This window comes from Falco biarmicus, chromosome 1 (assembly GCF_023638135.1).
Source record: "Falco biarmicus isolate bFalBia1 chromosome 1, bFalBia1.pri, whole genome shotgun sequence".
Classification (NCBI taxonomy): domain Eukaryota; kingdom Metazoa; phylum Chordata; class Aves; order Falconiformes; family Falconidae; genus Falco; species Falco biarmicus.
This window is the reverse complement of record NC_079288.1, coordinates 27,085,493-27,107,864: the sequence shown is the minus strand read 5'-3', so window position 1 is coordinate 27,107,864 and position 22,372 is coordinate 27,085,493. Positions and strand designations below refer to the sequence as shown.

The window sequence follows — 22,372 nt, the reverse complement described above, 5'->3', positions numbered from 1 at the left end:
ATTTTTTTTGAGTAAATTTAGGACATCTTCTTTAGACTTCAGGATTTGAGTGCCTTCAGCAATTTCTTTCAGCATTTGGGAGCCTGTGAAAAGCTGTTGTAGTCTTTGAGATTTTGTGCAGACCTGCAGCTGATATCAAAACAAAACCTGTGAACATGACATTCTATTACATGCTCCATTTCATTCTACTAAAAAGCCAGACAGGGAGAAGTGAAACTTCAGTAATGAAGGAAAGTATCATTTGCCCTGGTGACTAAGCATCTAAAGGCACAATAGATGTGTACTAAAGTATGTTTAATGCATTGTCTGTAAGCATTACATTAATTGCACTCAACTGTCACTAAAAGAAAAAATCAGGGCCAGTCTCATATGCATGCATGCAATTTCTGCTAATGACTTGATCTCATTTCTGCCACTGAAAATCCAGAGTTAACCCAGTGTAGGTAATAGGATTGCTCTACACTTTATTTGATGAAAAGAAGAGAAAGTTTATTCCTTATCGGTTTTGTTTTGGTTTTTTTTCTGTGTCTAAGCACAGCTCCAACCATCGCTGGATGGTTTAGTTTGGCGTCAGATTAATGGTGAAAGCAAAGATCAGCCAGAGCCAATTTTAGCTGTTTCAGTGCCACAGCCATGTCAGCCCATGTTTCCTTGAAAGTTCTTCACACATTTTGATGATGCTGAGGTGAGTTTTAAGCTTGTAACGAATCTTGAAAGCAACTGTTTCCCTAGGGCTGAGAATTTCATCACAAGGAATTCAAACAGGCCTGCAGACAGGATAAGAAGCAGCCCCTTTGGCAATACAGTTGTATATGTACTATACTAATTTTTGAAGACACCTTGGCAAGTAGTTCTCCGAATTCTGCCCTTTGTTCCCAGGTTAAGCAATGTGTGTGTCTAATCTCACCTCCTGCTGTCTCTCCTCTAAGTAGATTCAGCTGGGCTGCATGCATTGATACTTACTTCTTTGGAACTCATGCTGCTAGGATAGCTGTACGTAGGTACGTGTAACCTCATCTTGTACTTTGTAGTATCCAGATCTGACAGTTATTATCTCATCTCCAGCAGGGCTAATTACTGATAAGAGTTGCCTTCATGGGCTGGTTGGTTGTTTGCTTGCAGTCAAGGCTCTCAGAAAACTTGAGTGCATAAAATAAGACATTGAATGTCATAAAGTGTGCCCAACACAGGAAAACGGTAGAAAAGATAGATCAGAAATTACTAGGGGACATGAATAAAGATGATCCCAGAAGCACATTAGCTGGGAGAGGACTTAACAGCACAGGAGACAAATTAATAAGCTGTTATTGTGCTGCTTGAGGGGGGATCCACCATGGAAGGGTTTGGTCTCTTTCCCACTCACTCATCAGCAAAAGATGAGTTATCTGCTTTACACACTGTCAAGAGTGAAATGATCAGCTGTTTACAGACTTGTAGGTTAAAAACAGTTATGTTTAATCATATGCCTTTGCCAGAGGTTGATACATTATGTCAAGACAATGTCAATCCTTTAGTGTCATAAGTTACCCCTTATTTTGCAATGGACATCCCCAGATTTGGTAATAATTATCTTTGTCTGGTCTGTTTTTTCCTCTATTGTTTTTTTTTTTAGTAAAAGGATCCAGTGAAGGATTAGGAAAAAAAAAAAAAAAGATTGTAAGGCTGAGGTTTTCAATGTGTTTTAAGGTCACTGGTCATTGTTGAGTTTTACATTCCTTTCTGATTCTCCTTCCCATCCTTCCTTCTGGGTGAGGGGGAGTGAGCAAGCAGCTGCATGGTGCTTGGTTGCTGGCTGGGGTTAAACCATGACATGTGAACACCTCCAACTCAGTCAGAAGCTGACACTGCATTGACCAGTTATCTGTAAGTGGAAAAGCCTCATATGTTTGCTTTCCTCTTGACAGCATGACAGGAGTGCAGGTAGGCCAGAGCCAGGGGACCAAAACTGACCTGAATATACCTCTGATGATACTTGGAGATACTCCCTCCTCATCAAAGAAGGAAAATAAGGAAAAAGCCTGCTGAAAATAGTCCAGTTCTGCCTGCACTGGTATCATTGTAAAACAGAGGCAGACTACTGAGAGTGGGTTTGTTATGAAGATATAAATTGGGATAAAATGAATGCCAGCTTCCTAGGGAACGGGGCACCACCATGGTCTCCCAGTCTTAAGTGTCTGTTCCACTAAACACTTATTTAGCTAGCCTAGGGCTTTTTTGGGGTTACATCAAGTCTTTCATTTGTTAGAGTAATATTTTTTCCTTTCATGTGAAATGTAGCCTGAAATACAGAAAAAAGCAGTTGCTAACCAAACTCACACCTAAATCCATTATAGCTTCTGAAGTCATTGGGACAGGGAGATAAAAGAATTGTAATGACACCAATATGTAAATATAGATGTAAAAGTTTGTTTGTAGGGATGGAGTTTAGAGGCCAGCTATAATGAAATCAAACATAAAGCTTTTTGGTAGAAATTGAATCAGTGCGTTAGTTATCATGGATTTTCATAAAAATAAATAATGCACATTCACTTTTCAGTTTGTAAATGTAAAGTGACAACCTATGAGTTAGCCACTGAAATGATATTATAGGCCCAAAAAAGAATAACAGGAGAAATTGAGAAAGCAGAAGAGAGAGTTTTAATAAAATTGGCCATTGGCATAAATATAAATCATGAAAGGGAGATTGATTTCATGGAAGATATGAAAGTCAAAACCTCAAGGTGTTAAAAAAGATAATCTGCTCATCTGATAAAGAATCCCTAAGGCTACACAACTTTTAGCTGAAGCAGCCAGATTTACTTAAAGTAGATGAAATTTTTAATTCTATGAGGAATAACATTACAAGGGAACATGCTTCTGCAGTACACAGAGTCTATTAAGAAGCTGCGCAAAAGAGGAAGCAGCTTACATAGATCCATTTGAAAATTATCTTTGCTCAGAAATTTTGCCAGAAGATTTACAAATAGATATGGGAATGAGAAATTGTAATCCAGAGAGCCTAAATAGCAACATACACATGCTAGGCAGCTATGAGGATTTGGAAGAAAGCACTGCTGGTGAAATGAGTTGGCCAGGCTACTTCTGTGGATGGTGTGTTGTACATAAAAAGCAGGTAGGACATACACAGGTGCCATGTGAGTGACATCTCCATCTAAGTGTCTGCTAATGTGGAAAGATTTATTTTAGCTTGTGAAAGCCTTTCAGGATTCACACATATCTATCTGTAAGTGCAAAGAAATTATAATCTGCCTTGTCTTTACATGCCTGAGGGAGGAAGACTCAAAGATCCAGATGAAACTGCGCTAAGATCTCCTCTCAATATCTGTGGGTGAAAGAACAAGTCTTTTTTAGTACTGCTTTATGAAAAAAACCATGGAAGCCAAGAAGCTTGAAGTGCAGCTTTGTCTCCAGCAGTGCTGTAGGCATGAATAACCAACTATACACTGAGATTTTGCAGCAATCATAGTTCTTTTGTAAATATTACATCTTTCATTTTCCTTCTCCCTCTGTTAAGTGGAGTCCTGCTTTTCAAACAAATAAAAAGGATCTGGGAGCCTCCTCTTAACTGCTGTATCTCAGCCCACTGAAACATGCATATACATACACAGAGACTGGGTGAGACACAGCAGAGGAGCCCAGGGAGGCAACTATACATCTGCTGTAATTAGCATTTCTCTTTCTATAACATGATTTTGCATGGTGAGGATCACCTCGGTGTCTGAAAAAAAATCAGAATAATCTTAGCAAGCCCCTCATAGCGTCTTCCTGATGCAGACAACCCTTATTCGCCTGACTGGGAAATAAGGAGTTAAATAACTCACCTAAAAATCTCACAGTAAATAAATCTTGGAGAAGTTTAGAAGGCTTTGTGGAGGCCACAGAATGCCATACCACACAAAGAAGTGCTCCCTCTTTCTCAGCCTTACTCTCCCTTAGAATGGATGAGTGGCAATCATCAGATAAATGCAACTTTTTTCATAGGTGGTCTTGAAATTGAGCACAGCTGAGTGATGGCATAGGTGGGCTTCCAGCAGGAAAAGGGAGGAGAGTGATGGGACACCAGTGGACTTTGCAACCTGCTGCTTGGAAGTCACAATGACAAGTGGATGATTATCGAGAGATACCAAATAAGCCCAGTCTCTGCTCTGTTATAAATAAAACAGGGTAAGTTTATGAGCAGTTGCAATTGCAGTATCAGGTTGAGCTCAGTACAATTGCAGTAATATTTAGCCCTTATCATGAGTTGTCTACTTAGCCCACTGGTGAGTGTGAAGGATGAAACCACCGTGAGCTGCCAGTGACATTAATATAGGGAACTCTGCATACAGTTGGACCTGTGCGGTTTCTTCGTGTTGTCTAGAAACCGAGAGGAGATGGGGCAGCTGCCCAGCTGCTCCAGGTGTCTGCATGGTAGGCCAGGGTACGCTTATGTGGGGGAACTTGCGAATCAGTACAAGTGAAGCACTAAAGGCTGAGTATGTCTGGCACTGCATTGACACTGAATACATGAGTGTTCCTGGGGTTTGGCCATGAGGTCTTTACAAAAGAAGAGCAAGTCTATCTGTGACATATCAGAGAAGATCTGACAGGCTGCACTGTTGTGTTACTTCCATTCCCTGTAAAGAAGTGAAACACCCATGTATCCACCTAACTCCTGAACTAGCAATTCCTGAAGAGCCTTGCTATAAAAACTTCCACTAAACTTCCTGGGGATTTCTTAAGCTTAAGAAAAGAAGTCATCTTGGCATCCTGCTAAAAAGTAAGGAAAATTACTCTGTTCTTTCAAGTAGGTGTATGTGAGGGACTCAGACCTCTACTCTAGTTCACAAATGTGCATACTCATTGCTGTACTAAAAAGCACCAGCCTCATGAAATGCGCTTTCTTTGCCAGCTTTATTCCTTGCTCCTGAGCTGTACCTGCAAAGAGAAGTGCTGAAGATCAGCCGGTGCTGTGGCAGTACTTCTGGAGGCACTGCTTTTCAGAAAACAGCCTGCATCCCTTGGACAGATGTCTCTGCTCTGATTCTAAGCTTACTTAGGCATGAGTCAGTCAAGAACGAGGAGTCAGTGCCTGAGGCTTGTTGTAATAATTTGTTGGTCTTAGGCTTGTGGCTGTGAATTTGTGTGATTTGTAGCAGAATGAGAGATGGTCCAGGACTAAGGCTCTGTCACCTGTCTCGTTCAAATAAATAACAATAACTGAATGTAGAACTCTGCTAATTCCCCTTTCTGCTCCCCGATACCGTATGTGCTATTTTTGAGAGGAGGTCTTTTATTTTAGAAGGTTTATTTCTGCCAGCTCATATGTAAGTAACAGCAGCTACTCTTTCAGGGAGTAGTGAAGATGTAGCATGTCTCTGAGCACTGCATCAGTAAGTGACACTGCTGCTCAACAATTCTGTTACATATTTTCATAAAGGTTTCTTTGGAGGTGGGTATATCTGTCTTTGAAAGGAGGTGGAGATTTCTCCAGGGTACTGCAGAACGATGCAAATCCAGGTCTTCAAAAGTCCCTTTCTTATGCTTCTGAGTTTAAAACCTGTAATGAGCTAGACACAAGAGTAGTCACCCACCCTTTGTCTGTGGTGTAATCCTGACTCCCAGAGGGGGATTTTCAGCATGAACTAGCTGAATTTGATGTCCACATCTGATCATTTGGGGCCTCTGTTCCCAGGTCCTTCTAGTGTCTTTGAGAACCCCTGCATTGATGTGCAAACCGGGAATATTTAGCTATCTAGTTAGGCCATTTTTCCAATTACAAGGGCAGATCCAGATTAAAAGACTTCCTCATGGCTTCATCTGTTTTCTCTTCATGTCTTTGTTGCCTACATCCAGAATGCAGGCATGGAGCTGCTCTGCTTCTTCCAGCCTGGGCTGGGAGAGGCAAGCTGCTGACTTGTACAGTTCTTCCATCGAGTGTCCAGGGTTCATCATAGGCTTTTAATAGGAGTTAGCTGCAAGAGATCCAGCTACTGAGTACACAGACCCACATCTGCTCATTCCTGTAGCTTCCGTACCCTGGTGTCTTAATGTGAAATACAGCTGCACCAGGACTTCTGTATCAGTTGTGCAGTTATTATTAACATCACCAGTTCCTAAACACTGAGAACAAGCAAGACCCACCAACACAACAGGACAGTGTATATTCCGGTGGAGTCTCTTTCATAGTCTGGCTATTCTTTCTTGTTGATTGTTTGAAGATAGTCCAGGACTCACCTCGATTTAACAGTAAACAGATATATGGTACAAGTGCTTTTAAGTGTGGAAAGAGTGTGAAAGCATTTGGAAGAGCAAAGCAGTGTGACTCCTATAAGAGTCAATGGGGAACAAGCAGCTAAAATCTTACAAAATGCTTTCAGATTATCCTCCACCTTTGATTCCCCATCCTCACTGAAATCAGCTTCTGAATGTTTGATTGAAAGTGTTCCTCATGTCATTTCTTTGAAGGTGAAAGGAAGCTAAGGAGACGTGTAGGCTCAGGTTAGCAGCAAAGATAACTCTCTTCACCAGAAGACCCAATGGCACCTAGACTGCACTGCCGCATAACCCTGCTAGCTGCAACAGGCCCAGCAGGCTGAGAGCTAGAGCACAATTTGGCATTCTCTTTGTTGATGGTGAGAAAAGCCAATTTTTTTCTAATCTTACACTGACCCTCAGCGTGTTTTAAAAGCTGTCTTTCCTTTGCTATTAGCCCCAAGCACATCATAGCCTAAATCCTATACATCTGCCCTGTTGTCTTCTTCATTGTAAGAGCTATAGACATGAGACAGACATTCACTGTTACCATGTTTATTATGTCTCTTTTAGTACATTTATATTAATGTAGGATCTACATCTCCCAACAGCACCAAGTCTCAATGACCAGGAACTGCAGTTCTGTATCAGAGACTGTCCTGTGACAGTCTAAACAGCTGTGAATAAGACATTAATAAATGAACAAAGTGAGTGGAAAACAAACCTTTTATGGGCAGATATGAAATAGAAGCTGCATCTCTTCTGTCCTCACCTGAACTTTTATCTATTCCATGAGTGTGGATTTTGTTTCATTATTTTTTTTCTTTTGTCTAGAATATGTCTGTGAGAGGAGATAGTCTGTGGCCTGCCTTTCCTATTTATGCTAAGTATAGCAGGCTTTCATGGTCTGGTTGGTTATTCTCAAACCTTAGAGTAATAAGACTTCCTTTCTAGCCCCAGATAGCATTTGCAGATAGCATTCTCCAGCACTTTGGGACCATCGGAAAGCTTCATAAACATTTCATTCTGGCATTTGCACAATGAGGATAATAATATCTATACTATACAGATATGTATTTATATGAAAAATATATATACTATATAGATACGTATTTATATGAAAAAATGCACACATGGACATCATATGGTTTACATCATAAACACTGAGACTTCACTATGATGTGCTTTACAAAGTGTTATTGGTTGCAAAATGCTGAGACACTATTAGATAATAGGAAAAGTTCAAATATAAAATTTTCACCATCATCATCATTGTTGTTATTATGTTATTTTACAGAACAAAGAAAGACACAGAAATGAAACAGTTTTGATCCATAATAATTCAACTGGTCTTAAATCAAACCTTTGTTGAGCTGTATGTGGAAAACAGTATGCCTTTGCTCCCATCTCTTTAATATGTTTTTTCCTTGAATTTTCTTGATTTAATGAAATGCAATCAATTGTCAGGCAATGGCTTGTCTTGTGGGTCAGAATACCTGACAAAGTAATGTAAATTATCACCATTGTTGCTACAAATACAGGTGAGAATAATACATTTAGCATTTTATCACATCTCATAAGGAAAGAAGGAAGTATGAAGTAACATTTACTTTTTGTACTGCAAACTTACTTAATTGCATTCTAGCAACATAAATTATGTTGCTACAAAGACTTTAGTTCACTCCAGGTCATCAGAAAGGGTGCTGAACACTGCAGTCTGCTTTCGTCTCCTGTCTTAGAAGTTCAGAAGACCTTTAAGTGGTGGCTTTCACATGGGTTGCATTGTGTTCTCTGTTAGTGTGCAAAATATATTTTCCAGTACATCAGGACATGCTTTTGCTCTTGTGATCAATATTGAATCTGAGGAACAAAGATGGAATGCTTGTTTCCCTTTCTACGCTGAAAGCAGCATTTCCTGTAGATAGTATGCATGGACAACAGACAGGAGAAGTTGCATATTACATACCTGAATATATGGCTTAAAAATCGCTGAAATTTTCAAACTGAGCTGAAATGAACAATTCATCCAGCAGCTATGGACAGCGTTCCTGACAGTCATTTGTCTAAGCAGGTCTTAAAAATTACTGCAGATGCTAATCCTGCTGTCTTCCAGTTCTCAGTGATCCCTAGAGTTGGAGAGTTTCTGATCCTTTCTACTTCAAATCCTTTTGTTCACTGCTGGCACCAGGCCAGTCTTTCCCCATCCTATACTTAATTTTTTATATCAAACTTTATACTTTTCTCTTGCCTTTCTTGAACTGCATCTGTTTCTTTTAGACCATTTTCTACACTATCAAGATAATTTTGAATTCTAATCCTGGTTTCCAAAGTACTTACAACTCATCCCAGCTTGGCATCATCTGCAAATTTAATGAAACTAAATAAATGAAAATAAATGAAAGACTCCCATTGACTTCAAGGGGCATTAGAGTGAACATAAACTGTCTTACATCTTTAAGAAGTGGTTCAGTTGAAATACACTTATTGCTTTACAAGCCATTTTTGTAAGGGAAAAAGACAGATGCATGCTGAATAATTCAGAGTCGCCGTTGCTGACTGAGAGAGATGTAACTAATTTGTCAAAATAATGACCTTTGTTCACTGTGGGGAGCAAGTGGTTTTGGATTATTTCTGTCCCCAGAGAGATGCTGGAGGGGCCTGGGTTCAGCTCAGCACTGCCGCAAGGGGCTTACTTAGAGATGTGAAAGGGAAGTTAAGCACTAGTAGCAGTGGTGTTTGCAGATGGTGGGAGGTTAGAATGACAATGATACTTTCCTTTAAGCCTGATGGAAACAGTGCTGCTACCCAGTCTGTGGAATACTTGGGAATGCCAGCATCACTCCCATGCTGTTGCCAGCTTTGGCCTTGTGTAGCTGTGCATGCGTGCATGTGTATACACACATGCGCACACCCCTTGCTTCATTGCTGTTTCCCTGTTAGAAGGAAACCAATAGGCACTGAGGGCTTGATGTCTTCCTTAAATGAGTGCAAAGAGAGCGTGTACGTAGCAGAGGGGAAAAGGATAGACAGCCCTGCCTGGAGCCTTGTTGATAACAAGCAAGTAGCAGAGGGGAGTGATTTAAAAACAAGCGTATTGGGCAGTCAGCCCCCCAGCCATGCCAATCTGCTGCGACACATGCAAGCATGGTCACAGTCCAACCTCCGTGTGTCACATCTTACCCATGTTGTGGGGTAACAAGCTCACAGTCATGTGCCATTTTGCAGTCCAGTGTGGAAACTCATTTGTCTTCAGTTGTCCAGAAATAGGCAACTGGAGGAAGAGAAGGTCATGTTAGTGCATCGCGTGAGGACAGAAATCCTCATTACTCAGCATCCTCGCCCACAACTCCAGTGCGGAAGGATGCTGTCTCCCATTTCAGTGCAAACTTTGTAGTCACTTTTATAGCCAGCATTATTTGGAAAACATTTTCTGGAATTTCAGCCTGTCCGTGTTGGCTGATGCCAGCTTTCAACTGGTACTTCTGTATTATGGCTGCTGCTCTGCTATTGGAGCTCAATCCTGCTTATATATGCTTCTCTGAAAGTGCTTTTTGGCTTAAAAGGTGTAGGTCTCTGAGAAATTGTTCATGCTTTGCTGTTGGATTATTTTTCTCCAGTCACTGCAAGGTGTTGGCCAGCTTTCCAGAGCATGACATGCATGCATGCATGAGTATATGCACATTGCAACAGCTTTCTCCTTTTTTTTTCTAAGTGGTAATGTTGGATATCTGAATATTTGCCAGAGGAATAGAACTAGACTTTGCCTGTGCAAACTCAGTATCAGAAAGAGGACTGAATCTTTAAGACTCATTGAAGTCATACTATTACCAAGATGGAAATCTCTTTTTCCTTGTAGCTTTAACTTCTAAAGCCTGCCATTGCTACACGTATTTAACCTTCTTTACCCTGTGTTGGAGTGACTGAAATGCAATGCCCTTGCTCAGGATGGTGTCTTAAGTTACACAAGTAATTTCATCAGCATTTGGTCATTGTTCTATTAAGTACCATCTGAGACATGGCTTAACTCAAGGAGTTTCCTGCAGATCTGTACTTGTGGGACACAAGTCTGAGAGCACCGAAGAGTTCAAAATCCTCTCCTTTCATCTTGGCATTCTCTTCTCACTGCAGGGTCTTTTCATTCACTTCTCCTGTGTGGCTCTTGCCTCCTTTAAGTCTGTGGAGGTCTGGTCTCACACTTGGCTTAGGTCAGATCAGTTCTCAGTGGTGTCCCTAATTAAAATTCATGTATAACCCAGGACTCTTTAGGAAGAAATTAGAAGAGCAGTACACTTCTTGTTTGAGGGTGGAAACACTGGCCCTTTAGGGTAGGATGATTAGAGCTGACCAGAGTCAAAGAAAAGTCTGTGGTTTGGATTAAACCCTTGAGCAGAAATACTGCATCCTTAATCGTCCAGACATTAAGGTCGTCCTGTGACAGGTGCTATTGTCTCCACTTAATGGATGGAAAATGGCAATACTAAAGACGGGCTCCTTGAGTGGCCAATCCAGTCTGTTGCTGGAGGGCTAGAGACGTGCCTGCTGTGCCTGTGATGTCTGTGGCATGCTGTCACCTATGGCACAGAAAAGCCCGAGCTCGTGAGTCTGCCCACTACTGTACTCTATGGAGGAAGGTGTGGAGCTAAATTACATGGGCACAGCACTGTGCATGTATAACTATTGCTTTTAGTGCCCAGCTGGTTAGATCTGTCGTAAATCTCCATTGATCTCCCAGCTTGAGGGTTGGCATGCCCATCGTCAGCCCAGGTGCACGTTGCAGACATGCAATTGGGAAGGCTTGGCGCAGGAGCCCACATAAGCAGGTCTTCCAAATTCCGTGTGACTGCCTTCACCACTCCCCTGTCTTCCCTCCTTTCCGGCTGTTTATTGTCAAGAATATGGGCCAAACTTTATAATCCGTTTACAAATGTCAAAGTGTCATTTCTGAGTCTTCAGTAACCATCTGTCGCTGCAGCACGAGCTGCATAATTAGAACTGCCAATCCCAGTCTAAAGATTTCTTGGAAGCTGGAAAAATGAGAATGTTGTCACAAAAGTAGAAATGCTTCCAGTCTGCAATGCAGTGATGGAAATGAAAGATGAGTGAATCCAAGAAGGCAGAGAATATATCAGCCCAGTGCCTTTTTCTAACTAGAAGTCCAAAACAGTCTGTAAGGATTTACATTACTCTTAGAGCCTTAAAGAAAATGTATTTTAAGCTGGCTTCTCTATTTCTCTCTCTCTTTACTGGACAAACCAATGCCAAGTTTCATAGTAGTCATGCTTAAAGCCACAGTAAGGGTGCTAATTTTTCCATTTTATTCATTTTTTAGTTTTTTAGTAGTTTTCCATTAAAATTATGAAAACATTGTAAAACAGGATCTTATTTTTTCTAACAGAGAAAAATTTAATTGGAGGCAGTGTTGAATCATACTGCATTCTCAGTTCTGAATAGCAGATACAGATCTCAGAATATGATTTTAATTTTTTGTAGGTGGACAGTGACTTTCAGTGGCCTTTAGCGCTCATATCTCAGGGCAGAAACTAGTTGGCTGGAAAGGCAGGGATTTCTCTTCATTAAAAGATCTATTTGTTAAAAATTCTCATCTTGACTGACACTGGGAATTGACCTAGGAGTTCAGTCTGAAGTAGGAGAGCTAAATCCCACAGCTTGCTTAGCTGTGGGATCTTACCCTGTCTGTGCAGCAGGGTGTGCAGAGGAGCTGCAATACTTACTACTCAGCACATCACGCATGCTTCACTTCCAGCCCACCTACACCCTCAAAAGCAGCATATATGTAATAGTCATTTGAATTTGCTTATGAAGTATAGCTGTCCTTTGCACTTGTACAGTATATCAAAAATGACCTGGTAAGGACAGATGAGAAATGACTGGAAGTGTGTCTCAGGATAATGAAAAGGAAAACAGGAGTTCTTTAGAAAGACAGGCTTGTTAATGTGAATGTAATATATGTGATGGCAGTGCCAAAAAAAGAAAACTTGACATAGCCGATGGAAATACTGTACTATGCAAATATGGCAGAGATTCAGACACTTCAGTCCTTATATCTGCCTATGTGGTTATGCTGCAAGGGTATCACCCAAAAAGATAAAAGGGACCATGGCTACTGAAGCCACGAGAAGCCATGAGGGTGGCAGCAGCATGCATGCCAATGGCAAAACCATGGTGCTCCCACAGGCAGTGGGGTCGAGGGGACTCCTCACTGCGAGACCAGGCTCTACCCTAGTTTTGAGTAGCAGGGTACTGTGGTAGGAGAGCCCTGGGATTTTGGGATTCCTGTCTTAGCTGGATCACAAATGTTCTGCGAACCTTAGGCATGTGATTTGATCTCTGTGATTCAGCTCTTTATCTCAAATAGTAAATTAAAGTCAGGTTTGCTGCCTTGGTTAGATGTTGTAAGAGCTTTATGAAGGGAACATCACTGGGTGTCAGAGTTCTCATCTCCTCTGTGACTATAAAGTGCTGCTACAATATGTTAAGGAAACATTTTTAGGAGGAAGAAGTATTTGGCTGTGGTGATTATCGAAGGTGAATAGCCTCCACATTGCAGAAACCATGCTGCACTGAGGAATAACCTGTTGCAAGGCCACAGCAAAGCAAGATGTGGGATCCTCGGTGGTGGATGCCAGTGAGAGCCCCTAGTCCACTCAGCCCAAACACAGAGGGGGAATTCAGAGAGATGTTCATTTGGGAGTAACCAAGGGCTTGAGCATGTATGAAAGAAAACTTTCCCCCATTAGGAAAGACTTAGTAAACAGTCGATGTTGTAGTCCAGCTGTGCTACCAGCACATCTCCACCTTATGAGACAGGGACAAGCCTTGGTCCCTGTGAGAGGACAAGCCCACAGCTTGCTGCAATAAAGGAGACATTTTGGGAAGCTGCACTCTCCCTGGCTGGGGTGCACAGATGAGAAACCTCTTTTTCATGCCGGTTCTTTTCTTAAAAGAACCTTTTGCTTTTGTACAGAACAAGCAGCATTCCAGTAAAATGTTTCTTCTAACACTGATGTTCCAGCTGTATGTTTGTTGTTCTAGCAGGCAACTGGGAATGGCATGCATGCTTTCTGTGGTCAGCATGTGAGGGTATAAAACATACCTGGTACATTCATTCAAATAGAGATTTGTTGCTTAATATAGTACAGACAAGTGTAACATCAGTAAGTATTATGGGAGCCAATAGGCATATATTTGACCATTTGTGAATGAAAGAAAACAGTGAAAAAAATTCGATGCCTTCAGCTGAACTGCATGCTGGATTGCCTGTGGAACAGAAAGGAGTTGGCAGAGATTTCTGGTTCCTATAGACAAGGGGAGTATAAAGTATCCTGGATATGTTACTTAGATGCTTCACACACCTAGTTTTACTGTCATGAGAAGTATAGACAAAATCAAAGTTACTGACTGCAGCTTAATGCTGCTGCTTGTTTAGTTTCACAGTCTGGGTCTGAAACCAACGTGCCAGTGTGCTGTTGGGAGCACTTCCAGCCCCAGCATGCTGTGAGAGCCAGGCAGTAGTGGGACTGCTCCACACCAGCGCTGGCAGGGCTCCTCCACCAGCCCTTTTTGCATGTGGGGAGATTCGGCATCTTCTAAGGTCCTTCAGCTGCCCTGGGATAATATAGGAGTTGTATGACATACTTCGTCTTCCCGTATATTTGGTCAGATTCATATTGCACGCAGTTCTGTCCCTTGTCCTCTCAGCTGCTCCCGAAGGTGGAGGCTCCCGCATACGGTATGAGCAGCCCTTAGAACAGGCTATTTCAGGCTGTCTGCATCTTGATCACCTTCCTCTCCACAGCATTGCTTCACTGACTGGATCTGACAAAGGCAGAAGACTGACCGTCCCCTTTACAGCACGGTTTCAGTGTTTAGTCCATCCGATTTGTCACATTCTTCATTGGCTCTGCTTCACTTCGAAGTCAGATATTTATTACCCAGAGACAAACAAGCAGCCTTTTCTCCTTTCTTTTCACATGCAAAGTTGTTCTATTGTCGTTAATCCTCTTTAAGCTTTACTGGAAGGAGGGGAGAAATGCCATTCTCAGTTTAGTAATAAAAAGCTTGGGGTACTGGCTATATTTATCATTCTTCTCCCCCCTTGCTTGGATGACTGCAGTGAGTGATTACAGAGTGCATGTGGTTTTCTGATCAAGAGAGAAATAGGAAGACATAATTTGATGTCTGCGAGAAAGTCTTGTCACATTCATTACAAACAATTGTGGCTTCTAAAATCTGAGGCATGAGGTGGTGGCTTGAGCCCAGCAGCATTCTGGCTAGTTGTCAGACAGTACTTACCTGTCTAAAGCTCTCCTACGTGACAGTGCTGACATTTCCGTGTCCCACAGATTTAGAGGAGCAGATGCCGAAGCCATGTCATCCTTTTGCCTGTCCTGTGCTGACAGGGTAGCTGCTCACTGAATATGAAGAGCAGCAGGTGGGCAGGAAGTTGCCACCTTCCTTTTCCAGCTGGAAAGCAGGAATTGCAGCCTAGCCAACAGCAAATGAGGGATGGCCATGGCAGCAAAAGGAGTAGATAACAGCAGGAGTGAATGAAGCCGTTTGATTCCTCTGTGCACTGCCTGCTTGCCAGGGACATAGTTATTGTCTATGCCACATCCTACAGAACTGTGTCGTGCCCTCAGTGTGGCTGTGATAGACTGCTGGTGCAGGTGAAAAAAGTGAAGGACTGTCCTCTATCTACATATGAATTTTAGTCAACAGAAGGACATACCTGTGTAATCCTAGCACCTGAGCTTGCTCTTGCCTCTTTTAGATCAAGCTTTGCAAAATCCCTGTAAAACAAGGGGATAGTATCTTTGTTTTACAAATACAGCAAAGGGAGATTAAAGGCCAGATTTTTTAAGGAGATTTGGCCACAAAACTCACCTTGAGCTCAGTGGGAGTTAACACTTCAATATCCTTGAGAGTATGGATCTCAATAAATGACACATAGTCATCTAGTAAGTGTGTGATGGAGTTGTGAATTAATCCCACGCTTTCGGAAAGGTTGTTCTGTGCCTTTGCTTTCCTTCCTGCAAATGAGAATAGCACTATTCATTGCACTGAAGGTACTGCAGATTTCATGTGATTGGATTTTAATTGAGCGGAGTTTCATTGTGATGGTTTTGTTTTGATTTGTGGCCCCAGCTCATCACAGCTTACTGGGGAAAATTTGGCAGACTGTATTCAGTCAGAATTTGTAGTTCTGTAAAACAGCTCCATGAAGTTATGCTAATTTACTTGGAATGTCATCTGACAGAAAAAGGAAGAAAAGGATGCTAGCAGCTTCCTGTTGTCTCAAAGAAACAGCTTGTTTTGACATTTACAAAATGAAATGTTTTGATTTTTCATTTTAAAATAACTTTTTTCTTGATGTTATGGTATTTTTACATGATGTTAATCATTTGAAATTGAAATTAAATGGAATTTCATGACCCCAAAATGAAACCACATGTAGGTGTCTTGAAAGCCCTCATGAAGTGAAGCATTCATCCCCCAGGCAGCTCTACTGCCAGTCCCATGGGAGAGGAGCCACTCAGCACTGGGAACACATCATCCCCAGGTGGCTCCTGGCTGTCCTGAGCATGGTGGCTGAGTGGGGACAAGAAAGAAGCTCTTTGCAGACCACAGATAGCCCATAGGCAGGCACTAAGTCATAGGTGAGGACAGCATGTGCAGTGGCTTAGTAATGTGTCCACAAGTGACTGTGTGGCAGCTGCTCTTCTCTCACTACGTCTTTGAAAAATGTATAGATTCTGTGCAAATCCCTGCATAGGGATAAATTTGACTGTTCTTAGTAGTGGAAGCAGGTGCAAAAGCAACATGGAAGGGAAAAATCCACCAAAATCTTATACACCAAATCTTGATTTAATAAACCAAAAGGTGATTCCTGAGAAGTGACTTTTAGGGGGGGATTTATCAGTTAGTAACACCAACATGCTGCAAACATTGTGTCAGATCCATAACGTTCACTAAGGAAGTATTAAACTTGCAGCTAGGATTGGATGTTTGCCCAGAATTGTAAGTCCTCTTAAAATATGCCATTGCATATTTCACTCAGGCATATTTTGCTGAGGATAATATATTGATGTTTGCCACAAAGATGTGGGACAAACGAAGAATTATCTTAGAAATCAATTGGTATCACAGTTCTCTTAACTGATGTGCTCTATGATGGGCTTCAGGTGGATTAGTGCAGTAAAAAACATTTTTCATTTGTACAGGTGTCTGTTAATATCTGTCTATTGCTGAACTTCCTCTGAAGCAGTGCTAGGTGTGCTTCCATCGTGACACTTTGGAGATGCCTGGCAGGAAACAAGCTCCTAAGACCCTTAGAAAGCAAGGGGGATGTTTGAGTGAAAAAGCAGATACGGTTGTGGGTTGCAGTATTTTTGGTGTCATGCTGCAGTAGGAAAACCACAGCAGAAAAGCATGGACACTCTGAAGATGTGGGCCTTCGAAGTTCAGAGCACCCGCTGGTTTTTCTGAATCTGCAGAGTTCAGATGTGCCACCTCCTCTGAAAAAGGCACAACCTTTCTGCACAGGTCAGAGAACCAGGTGCGGAGGAATTATGAGGTATGAAGCCTTGTAAACACAGCTCATCATTTACCAACCTTGAAAGAGTTTTTTCAGACTTTGGCAGATACTTTAAGACTCACAGTCAAAATTCAAAATATCTAAAATTAAGAAGACCTTATGCAGTGTAAATCCCCCGAATGGAGAAAGCTGTCAAGGTGATGCTAGATTTAAAATCTGACTAGAACCCAGTCGCTAGGGTTCAAGCCAAGTCATTCTTCTTCCAGCAGGTGTGGAGCAGCCCAGCATGGGATATTTACCCTGCTGAAAGTGTAAGTCCCTGAGTAACTGAGGAACAGGAAGAGCATCCCTGAACTTGATGTGATAGCCATTTGCCTTTACTGTTTCTTTCTGGGAAAATAAAATAAATAAATCTTTCTCTGCCACACAGGAGGTGCTTTAATTATTTATTCCTCAAGAGCAGCTGTTCAGTGGTTGTTCCTAATTCCAGCAGCATCCAGAGTGGTTAACCCATCAGTTGCTGTCATCAGATCTGAAGATGGTGATTTCTTAACTTCAGGGTCCTCAGAGAATCCCAGACTAGGACAGGTCCCTTCTTGAGGTGGATAGTGAGTTTGGTGCTGATCTACCTGCTGTGCTACTTCTTCATTATAGTCACTTACCTCTGCCTTCCATAATTTCAGGCAGGATTCAGTTATCACGGTAACAAATCTCACTCCAACACTTCAGGTTAAGCATAGGTGATTAAAGATGACTCCACCTTCCCTGAGTGACTTACAGAGCTAATAACGGCGTCATCCTTATGTACCCTGGTACACAGCTTGTGTTCTGGAGTCTTTTATAGCTCAAATGAGCTGCTTTTGCTTGGTTATTTTCTTCCTCATTCATTTTTAATGGTTATAAGAGACTCCTCCATTCTTATTCTGACAGTAGTGATTTAGGCAGGACTCATGAACATAACTTGCGTTACTAATGCTGGTAGACCAAGGAAAATGTGTGCAGTGCTGAAGAGATCCCATGAGCTTGCCCAGGTGGCAGGGCTGTGTTTAAAGTGTATACTGTAAGTAGAGAGTGCTTGTATGGGGGAAGGATCACTTACAGGAACATGGACTGGGGACAGAGTCCTAGAGTGTTTCTGAAATACAGATGTTATGTGGAAGTATCAGAGACTTACTTTCCTAATTGACCACCCTTGAAATTTCTAAACTAGAACTGGTCTAGGTACATCTTATTTTCAAAGACTTACTAGCTGTGACTTTGTGAAAAGCAGTTTCCTGTGAGGATTTTACTGTTATCCCATGGGGATTTAATAATGGTAATGAGCTGGGGAAAGACTGTTACAGCTGTTTCTGAGAGCTAACAGTGAAATGCTGGGTACCTCTTCTGGGAGTTACGATGTACATTCCCCTTTCCCTCCTTCCCATTAGATCTTTGGATTCTTCTCAGCCCAAAGCTAACATGGATTTTATGGGACCAGAGAAATGGTCAGCCACACAAATACTTATCTACCCTAGACAGCCTCTGCAAAAAAGTAATGAGAAAAGCAGTAAGATCCTTTTAGGAAAGGGATGGGAACAATATTCTCTGGAGAACTGGATACAGGAGGTCAGTGATAGGGATCATGTGTGATTTGAGGGGGCCTCTTGCTTCTTTCCATGGCTTTCCCAGGCTGGCTGAAGTCCTGCTACTACAAGGTTTCGAAGAGTCTAGTGTTTCCTTCCACAGATAGTCTGGCAAACTGTGAAATAAAGTAAGATAAATTAAGAAAAACTTAATTTCTTTTGCTTCTGATCACACCTGAAGAGCATACAGAATGTGGGGTGTTTTAACAGACAGCACTGACTTCTTTTCAAACAACACAGGCTTTTTAGGTAAATGTAAAAAAGAAGCGCCTTGGACCAGCAATGCCCACCTCCTTTTCTGGTCAATATGTGTTTGCCAAGCAAACAGTCCTGGGTTGAAGTGGCACAGTAGCATTACCTTCACAGTTGCAAGGCTACCACCTGAGTTTTGGGCTCAGTTTTGGGGTACCTGACGTACAGAGCTGCACATGGGGCTGAGGAATGTGTATGTACAGCATGGATTTTTTGGTAGGAAGCAGCAGTGACTTTATTCCTGTTTCTGACAGTAGGGCTAGGGCTTTGGATTAAATGCAATGATGGGCACATTTGAAATATTCCACCCTGCACATTTTGTAGCACTGACGGTTAAACTCGACATCCAGCTTGCCAGAAGCCATGTGTTTGGTATGTACCTGGCGCACTCAGAAATCTCATTCCTAATTCTGTGCTGTGCTGGCAATAAGGGACAGACCTCTGACCTCAGCTGCCCTGGCACACAGATTAGATGTGCGTGCATGATGCAGAGGAAGCTGCCTTAGTTGATCACAAATGTCAGGAAAAGGTGGAGCTGCAGGAGCTGAATGAAACACAAAGCACTTCTGTAACCTACCAAGCTCATGCCCAAAAAAGCCGTTCAGACCCCAGTCCCCTCAAGAGATAAAAGTCCGCTGTATTGAATTTCTAGAGCATCTTGTGAGCACCAAGTACAGCCTCCCTTAATTAACGTAATTCAGCGCAGCATAGATGTGTGAAAAGCTCCAGTGACACAAAGCCCAGAAAGGTTTTAGCAAGGGAGCACAGCACCAGAAGGGTTTAATGGCATTATAATGTCCTTGAATTACGGTGGCCACAACACAGAGAGATATATTCCAGCAGTACGTTAATAGTAAAAGAAAAACTACTCTGTCTCTCCTAAGCCCTTCCTTGTCACCTCTACTGAAAACTGAAGTTGCCATCCCTGAGATACCAAAACTCAAAGGCAGGAGGAAAGGAAAAAGAGATATGGGTGAGAGTTCCCAGGTTTTGGAAAGAAAACAAATGGGGTTTCCCTCCCAAACTGCCCACCTTGCTCCAGCCCCTTTGTAGTTCCTATTGCATTTTATGATATGTTCAATAATTTTCAGAAATCTGTGTTTTGGGACCAAGCTTTTGCAACCTCATAGGTTCCTTAATACCTAACTGTTGGGTAGCTCTTGGCCGATTTAGTACAGACACTCTCTTCCGTTTGCAGACTCTTGCACACACATCTGAGGGTATGTGCAGTCACTCCATTCATGCATTTAATAAACTGGGAGCCGCAGCCATTTCTGTTGTATGTGGCGAGGCGTGTAAAGCAAGAACAGTAGTACAGGAAGGAGGGTTGGTAGTTAAAGGCTGTTTATAAGAATTAACGCCAAAGAAAAGGAGCTGCTTGACAGACTGAGGAATTGAAATCCCTTACAGATTGAAAAGGAGACGTGGGCTCAGAACAGGCAGTGGCAGCAGAAGCTCCTCTGTGCTTTCCCCATCAATGTTAACAGGGGGAAGCCATGCAAGGGGGTACCTGGTCACTCTCTCCGCCCCGGGGCTGCCAGCTGCTGAGCTGCATTTGATGGGTCTTTGCTCATGTGTATATTTGTCCTGCAGATGCTCAGCTGAGTCCCATCAAACTAATTTCACAAAATAGCCACTCATTTCCAACAAACAGCTTAGAGAACTAATCTCAAAAAAGAGGCAGAGAAGCTCAATTTGTCTTCTTTCTTGACATCTTTTTAGTCCTCCTGTGTTGGAAGATGGATGGTTCGGATGTGTCTGCAGTAACACAGGCATGCCTAATCTGCCTTTTTATTGATGACCTGTTTCTGAATGTCCTGGCCTGATTTATGAAAATGTACTGTACTTTGCACGATGTTTTGATGTTGCTTTGTTAGGACTGCATGCAAACTGCAGCAGAACAGTGATGCTTATTCATTCCAACAGTGAAGGGTTGGCTGGGAACTGAATGAGCTCATATTTGTTGCTGTCTTCACTTACAGAAAGGAAAATGGGAGAAAGCGGGTATCCCAAGTGTAGTCATTCTTTTCCTGACCATCAGTTTGTTTTATAAATCATAATCTTGAAAGCACAAGGTCATGGTATGTATTTAATCATTCATATAATGGGCTTTTAGGGATGGATTCTTTTTTTAACTCTCTGTAGTAAACCCTGATAAAGTTGGAACTGAGGTCTGTTTGCCTGCCAAATTTTCTTTCCCTTTTTATTGCTTGAGCATTAATGAATTTAAAATCTGAGAGTGTGATTCCCATCTCTTACTAGCATAATTCAGCAGTTACCCCTATTGCCTGGGAGACTTTCAGCCTTGTTCCATCCCCTGTTGCTCTTCACACACACACAGAGTAATAAAAATAACAGCAATATCCCACCTGCGTTATCTATCTGTGCTTCCAAAGCCACTGCTCAGACAGTGAAGCCAGTAGGAGGATGTTTGGCAGGTCCCCTGCGAGAAGCCCTGTTGCAAGTGTAGAGCAGTGGGCGGGCAGGGGAGGTAAGCGAGGTCTGCTGGGGAGCTGGGCTGCAGGAGCTCAGCACTCTGCTCAGCAGAGGACACTGTGGGTGGTTTGGAAACATCCTTCAACTATGACTTCAGAAATTTACCTGTTACCTTAAATCACCAGGAAGTGTTTCAGTCCTAGGTTGATCACCCAGTGGGAAATTTGGTTGCCTGATGTGCTAATTAGCAAAGATTCACAAGTATGAGGTGTTGCTAGCTGGAAGCAGAGGTGGTGAGGAAATCACATGGAAAGCTATTACCTGGCCCCATGTGCTACTAAAGAAAATCCTTGCCTTCAGGCTGTTTGCTTGTACTTGTAGTCCAGCCTGCAGAGCACAAAGACAAGGGAAGGACCTCAGGGCCATTAGCTCCCAGGCTGAATGTTTTCCTTGGAGCCACTTCAGCCTTGATCTGTTGCCTCTCAGGCAGAAGTCAGCACTTTGAGACTCTGTCCAGTTTTTCTTCTCACTGGCATCCCACAGAAAAAGAACAAAGGTGGAAAGCAGCAGAGCAAGCTTACTAACACATAGGAGAGTTGTCTGGTTTGAGAAGAGCACTTAAATTACAAAAATGCAACAGGGATAAGTGCAATGCCAGCAAGGTGTAGACACTTTCTGTCGCAGCACTCTCCAAACTATCAAGCTGCAACAAGGTCTTTTACCATCACGTACCAGCATACTCTTCATGCCAGCCCCTCTGCTGGCTTAGCTTAGCTTGGCCTGGCCTCATCCAGGGCACACTCTTTGCTCTCTTGCTTCTTCCTTGGCTGCTCTCTCTTCATTGGCTGCCCAACCACTTAACCAGCCACAGCTGCATCTTATCTACATTGGCCAACCCTCCGCCCCTGAAGCCAGCCCACAGCTGTATATTATCAATGCTAATTAACCCAGCTTCATTCCACTACAACTTTCCACTTAGAGAAGCAAGGTACGTGTGGTGCAGGAGAAAGAGCAGATGCATCAGGTACTGCCTGAAGGTCTTCTGAGTTGCTGCTTGTCAGACAGGCTGTTTGACATTGCAGGTAGGAAGTATGATGTACTTCTCACCCTGAAAATATTATGCTCACATTGCTGTGCCTTCTGCAGGGATGCAGGAATAATGTCTGCAATCTTGCTGCTGCCTAGATGCGCTGCTCCCAGAAGGGGAATGTGCTTATGCTTCCAGCCTTTCCTATAGCCATTTCAGCAGGCTCACATGAAGTTTTTCCCAGAG

General features: G+C 42.5%; 1 long non-coding RNA gene across 1 annotated transcript; it reads right to left on the bottom strand.

Moving 5' to 3' along the window:
• Positions 1–6,773: 6,773 nt before the first annotated feature.
• LOC130143808 (uncharacterized) lies at positions 6,774–16,153 on the bottom strand. The gene is made up of 4 exons (XR_008819879.1): positions 15,139–16,153; positions 14,984–15,044; positions 9,415–9,505; positions 6,774–8,094 (listed from the first exon to the last, which is right to left on the bottom strand). It is a non-coding gene; the product is annotated as an uncharacterized LOC130143808 (long non-coding RNA).
• Between the last annotated feature and the right edge of the window lie 6,219 nt (positions 16,154–22,372).